This window comes from Juglans microcarpa x Juglans regia, chromosome 3D (genome assembly GCF_004785595.1).
Source record: "Juglans microcarpa x Juglans regia isolate MS1-56 chromosome 3D, Jm3101_v1.0, whole genome shotgun sequence".
Taxonomy (NCBI): Eukaryota; Viridiplantae; Streptophyta; class Magnoliopsida; order Fagales; family Juglandaceae; genus Juglans; species Juglans microcarpa x Juglans regia.
The window spans coordinates 35,638,332-35,645,108 of record NC_054598.1 but is presented as its reverse complement, the minus strand read 5'-3'; the positions used below and the strand labels follow the sequence as shown (position 1 = coordinate 35,645,108).

The following is a 6,777-nucleotide window of genomic DNA, read 5'->3' as shown; positions in this document are numbered from 1 at the left end:
ACCATTTGTTGTTTTGCATCTACAAAAGGTAAATTCTTCACTCTCAAGTTTATTTAACCTTTACTTTCAATCTCTAGCAGCACAACCACAATTTGTTTTTTCATTGACATCACTATTGCTTCCATCTCCTTAGGGATGTTGCTTCTTCCTGTCAATACTTCAATTGACAACACCATCTTCTCTACCTTCTCCATCTTCATCTACACTACCAGTCACTTACTTTTGCTCATAACTATGTTCGTAGACATTATTGGTCTATAACTAAAACTTTACCACAACTATCTCCATTCATTTCAAGTTGTACTGCTAGTGATAAAGATACTTTTATGCTGCATGGACAAAGTCCATTCTTATGTTTTAGTTTTGTTCTTTCCAAACACATTGATATAGAGCAATTCACATTTATCTATGTAATAATTGAAATGAGATTTATCCTGACTGCTGGAATCTTAGTTTGTGCACTGCTAGAATCTTTTTTCTTTCCCAAGCTCATGCACCAGTGAACATGCATGCGCTTGGTCGCCCAAGAAGAGTAAAATGATTCTCATTGTGATATCATCTCTGAGAACAGAAACACAGCAATTCTGATAGTCTAGCCATGGAATTGAGAGGGATTTTTCTTTATTTAGACTAGCCGTGGATGACATATTATATCTATGGAAATATCATTGATATTTGCTTAATGCCTTTGTTGTTCTTGGATGCTCATGCTCATACCTGCAGGCTTGCTGTTAAGAAAGGAGGAAGAGTTTCGAAAAAGAGAGGAAGAGATTGTAAAATTGGAGTTGGGAGTTCACAAAGAGCAACTCTATATTCAAAGGCAACAAGCAGACATCCAGCTTGAATGCACCCCAGATTCCAGTATCTACTGGGCAATTTCTATATTAATTTGTCTGTACTTGATATGATCACAATGAATACCTACTGATCGGGAACCTAGTGTATAAATCTGAACACTTGCGAATCTGCGCTTTAGACTAGTAGTTCTGGAAATGCCTACAATATGTATTGTACGATTGTAAGCAATATTTGTTGAGTATTTTGGATCACGTGGGACACTACTTTTGAAATTGTATGCAATCTGTATTAATGAATGTGACTCATGATTGTGTTTTCTTGTGGATTATATTGCATCTAATTCAAAGTGTTTGGGAAGTATGACAGTTAGTCAATTCAAGCTAGTTGACCAAGTGTTGAAACCAAGCTTTGAAAAGATTATATGTGCATTAGCAAACAACCCACGAGGTGCCCTGACATTATTCATAATCATGCATCCTAAGCCTTAGCAAATAACCCAGTAGGTGCCCCAAAGGATGGCATCATCAGGGGATGGAAGATGCAATTATTATCTTCTTCATACTAACAAACATCTTCTTTTAGCCATATCATTGCTAGATGGTCATGGTTCCTAAAACTCAAGTATGATAAAATGCACCATGCGAAGTTGATGGTTTACAATCGCCATATATACACCACTTTGATTTTCATCTTTGGGTGTCTTGGAATTTAATGCTTCCATCATTCTGTCATCTCACTACTTAATTCTTGTTTCTAGTTCATCCACATCAGTCCAAGCTTTGAATTCAGCACTAGGTTTTGTTAACTGAAATTCCATTTTATCTGAGAGAAAGTTTGCAGATGAATCCATCTTTTATGAGGAGTCAAACTGCTACTGCTAGTCTGCTACACCTTTGTTTCAATTTCATTACATCAGTCCGCACTTCCAATTTAACACTTAAGTAAGAGTATATTGGCGAAACATTCATTCTAACTGAAAGAAAGTTCACAAATGAATACAACAGCTCAAGTTACCGATCAAAAAAAAAAAAAATACAACAGCTCAAGTTACTGATCAAAAAATAAAAATAAAAATTACAACAACTCAAGTTGGATTTTGCCAACAAAATGGTTGGTGATCTGTTTCAACACCTAGTCAACTTTATCATGAAACACCATGAAATTGTGACTACCAGAGCCACAACTCGACCTCCTGCAAGTCCACCGATAGCAATTACTAGGAGAGTTGCATATCCCAGATTCCCATCTCTTGCTCATCTGGCTCCACAAATCTGGCCAATACATCATCACCCAAGATACTAGACACCTCGCTGCTCAACTATCCATCGTTCTTGCCCTTACTCTTCTTATTTTTGTACAAAAATGCCATGAATCTACCCATTTTCTTCCTGAAATTAGAGCACACAACAGTAGCCACTCAAGTTTCATTCTGATATCATGTATACTATATGTATGTTGAATGGTAAAATCTAGATCATGTTCTGACAAACTGATCATGATGTCTTCCCAAAACTCAAATGTGGTGGCTGCTTAATTTTGATTGTTAAAACAATTGAAGACTAACAAATAGTCGTCCAATATTTCAATCACCAAATCAACTATATATACTCAATCGATAGCAAAAATTAAGATTAGACTATATTTTAAAGCAAAAAATTTAGGAAAAGTATTAGTACCCAAACCCAAGCTAACTAAAAAGCCATAAAGAAAACTTCCTTTAGAATCACGTATATATTATTACTCCACCACACCTAGCACATTATATGTAATCCAAAGCACATAACTAGCTCTAAGGATCGTATCGTCGAACAAAAAGTCTTAGAAATATGGCTATAATCCAAGGTATTGAATCACTCTAAATGAACCTCAAGTTCCAATTCGTCTTAAATTTTAGACGAAATCCGAGTTCTCTAATTTACTCTTAGTGTTCCAAAGCACTAAAACAAGTGAATTTTTGCCTGCACATGAGAAATAATTCTAACAAACAAGATCCAAAATCCATCAATGGGTTGGTAATAATGCCCCTGAGACCATATATAACACTTCTATAAATTGTATAATACCTATGAAGTCCCAAGTCTGAAAAAAGAATACCTTTGTAAATAGAGAATGCACTTTTATTTTAGAGAAACACAGGTAAAATGATAAAAGCAAAATCGTTATGACAATAGAAGCAAGAGACGACCTTGATAGTGAATTCGTAGATCGATTGGGGCTCCTTTGTGGGTTGGCAGTAGATGAGCACAAAGAGACGACCTTGCTCAGCGTATAATCTGGGCAGCAGTAGAAGAGCAGAAATGACAGTTTGAGGTAGCAGAAAGAGATGAAGTTTGGGACTTTCTCCTCCGTGAATTTGTATTTTGGATGAAAATGGTTGGGGCGAAAACTCCTCTGCAAATTTGTATTTTGGATGAAAATGGTTGGAGCCAAAACTCCTCTATAAAATTGATTTCGTCTGTTCTTTTTCTGTTTTTTTTTTTTAATAAAAAAGTATGAAAGCCACGTCGTCAATCGGTACGCAAGATCGCTTGTACCTAGAAGAACTGGATAGCATATTTGGTTTGGTCTGCAGCTTTTCCTCACTACAAAAAATAAACGAAAATAGGGTTTTATAATAAATATGAATTTGATACAGAATAAGCATTTTTCTTGCGTATATCTCTGACTTCCACGCCGTATAAATTTTTGAAAAGTATGAGGCCAAGTCAATTTGTACCAAACTTTAGGTATTGCTGGTGAGACAAGTCAAACAATGCCATGTGTACAAGACTTTGTGCCAACTGAAAACAAGCGCGCTGGAACTCTTTCTTGAACTAATCATCTTTTCTTATTTTCATCCGAAATAAAAGCTACTTTTCCCGAGAACTCTCAAAGTAATCGTTACGTTAAATTGATCTTTTAATTTTTTTATCATTTTAAAATAATTTTAAAAAATATAAAAAAATATCAATATATTAATAGTTACTTTTTTAATTATTACATAAGAATTTTTTTTTTAAATAGATAATGTGTTAAAATAAGAAAGCAAATTCACTCAATTTTCTTAATAAGATCAGTGATAGGCAAACAAAAAAGGGAAAAAAAAAAGTAGATTAACTGCAGCCCTTCAATCTAGAATCTTTTCAGCATCTGTTAAGAGAAATTATAATAGTACATACAATTGTGGAGTATGTAAATATCGTATAGTCGTTTTAAAAAATAATAGAATTTATTAGTAAAAATTTAATTTTTTATCATATAAATCTTATATTTATTTATTTTTTTGTAAAAGTAAATATGCGATGCTAACAATCTCATGATCGTAACTATTATTTTTCAAATTTTATTATCAGCTTCATGCATAGAGCTATAGAGTTCAGGGCAAGGAGTAGTCTGGCCCAATGTTGACAGCTAGGCCAGCTTAGCCCATTATACTATACTACTAATTCTACCAGCCTTGTTTTTGTTTTGTTAGGCAAGCTAGCTTTGTTTTGCTTTTGTTGTGAATTATAGCTTTATTTTTGGAGTGAATAGCTGTGTATGTAATTTCTTTGATGTCTGTAACAATTCTCTTTTGAGGGAGACATCTCGGGGACTAGATAGATAGTAGATCCCCTCCCTTCCTCCCTCCATTAATCTCTGAAAATGGTGCCCTTTCATGTGTGGTGGTATAGGAGATCTTCCTCCACCAAGGAGGGGCGCAGAAGCAACCTCTTTTTTAAAAATTTTTTATTATTCAAAAATTGAAAGAGAAAATATTTTTTGAATTTTAATTTTCTTGTTAAGACTTTAGTTAGTTTTGTGAAGGGAAAAAAAAAAAAAAAAAGACTTCTTAATTTCTATTTTTACATGTGTCGCTCTGAATAACGAGGAGGTGTCATATTAAGGACTTATTTGATTTTAAAGTTTAGAAATCAATTACCGATCTTCAAGAAAATCCAATAGATTATTTTAACATTCAACTAAATAAATTTGAATAAAGGGTTTTGGCCTCTTACATGACTACACATGCACCATACATGTTTTTTTTTTTTTTTTTAATTTTATTCATATTAAACTAATTGAATTTTTCTACTTATCATTTCTACATCACATACTTGCTAAAAGAAAAAAAAAATTAAAAGATAAAAAATAAAAATAGGTGTATGGTGTAAGAATGATGAGTATAATTTTTTTTTAATAAAACATGGCTTCTCTGGTCTGCAGTGTACGTTGTTGTTCTTTCTTTTGAGGAAATTACTAGGAGGCTACTTTGGCTATTTTTTTTTTCCTCTTATCTCTTTTCATTTCATGGAAACTAAGTTTCCTTTTTCGTTGGTTTCGGGGAATGAACAAAGTTGTACCACATGGGCTAACAACCTTTTGCACCTGAGAGTTTCGGGGTGAACTCGTTCTGGTCCAGAGGGTGTTTTTTTGGACCAGACCGAATCCCTTTGATCTAGGATTTTCCCACTCTGGACCGGACCGAACCCTCAAGGGACCAAATCGGAGTGGTCCCTATCGGTCCAACCCAATACCAAATGGGAAAATTAGCCCAATTCTATGATGTTTGGCCCAATTGAAAATTGTAGTCCATTTTTAAGTGACATTGTAGTCCAATATCAGCCAAAAAAGCACCAAAAAAGAACTTGAAAAGAATCCAATAAAATCCAAACTCAAAATAAAAGGAAAATATATAAAAATAAATAAAAATAAAAACTATCTATATCCATCCAAACAAGGTTAACACTCAAGATTCATACTAACAAAATTAAAAGAAAATTTGAGATTAAAAATTAATAAAAATCCATAATCATCCAAATTCTAAACTCTGAAGAAAAAAAAAACCAAAAAAAGTAAACATATAAAAATTATTACAATTTAACAATCTATGCATCTAGTCATAACCCACCTACTTATAAAGTGATATTTCAAATTACAAATATTACAAACGACTGAATGATATTAAAAAAAACAAATGACTAAATGATTGACAATGATGTCACAAGTTCACAATGCAAACTAAGTCTTCAAGTCCACAACTCCAAGTCTCCACAACTCATAATAACAATTTTACTACAAAATAACAAACAAATAATAAATATCTTAGTTTAAACTTTTTTTCATACTAACCAAAATAATAAATATGTTAGTCATTCTCACCTCAATCATTTGCATTGGGTGTAGACATTATATTTGACGTCTCCATAGAATTTTCCACCTCCCCAACAAGTTCTATGCATAAAAGATAAACAAAACAAATTATAAAAATTAAATCAATAAATCATGAAAAGATATAGAAGGAAATAAATTTGTTACAAAACAAAATATTCCACTTCATCCATTAAAGTCATAAGGTTGATTGGAGTAGAAGAAGAACGAAGCCAATTTTGTGCATAAATGAGACCATCAACCATCATTTTGTTTTAAACTACTTTAGAAAGGATTAAGTACATGACCTGCCGTGATAAATACAGATTTAGAGGCCACTATCGATACTGGTATTACAAGTACATCGCGTGGGAAATAGCTTAACATAGCTTATCCAATGGATTATGTATTTTATAACTCATATCCAATTTGCTACAGTACTATCGTTATAACTATGGAACACTATTCACATACAAGATTTCAAATATTATAAATATTATTCTTATTCAATCCATCTTGAAACACATGGATATAAATAGAAATATTCTTCAATTTAATAATTTAATATCACGTTAAAAGATGCGAAAAATTATAATAAATAGTATTTTTGCAGAAAAAACCATATCCATCCAAAAAAAGCAACCACCTAAACTCTTAATGTTAGGTACAAACTTCAAATAGACAAGTCTCATACAAGTTCTTTGTAAAAAATTAAGTCCTACTAATAAAAAATTGAGTCTCATCTACATTTATGATCTAATTAAAGTATAATAATTATATAATTAATTATGTAATTTTCATCTAACTTATCACCATTGACAATCTAAAATGTTAAATATTTAATTACAAATATGCTATCAATTAACTAAC

The 6,777-nt window shown here is 32.4% G+C and overlaps 1 long non-coding RNA gene across 1 annotated transcript; it reads right to left on the bottom strand.

Moving 5' to 3' along the window:
- Positions 1–209: 209 nt before the first annotated feature.
- Positions 210–3,186, bottom strand: LOC121256728. The gene is made up of 3 exons (XR_005939055.1): positions 2,984–3,186; positions 1,930–2,186; positions 210–219 (listed from the first exon to the last, which is right to left on the bottom strand). It is a non-coding gene; the product is annotated as an uncharacterized LOC121256728 (long non-coding RNA).
- Positions 3,187–6,777: the final 3,591 nt, after the last annotated feature.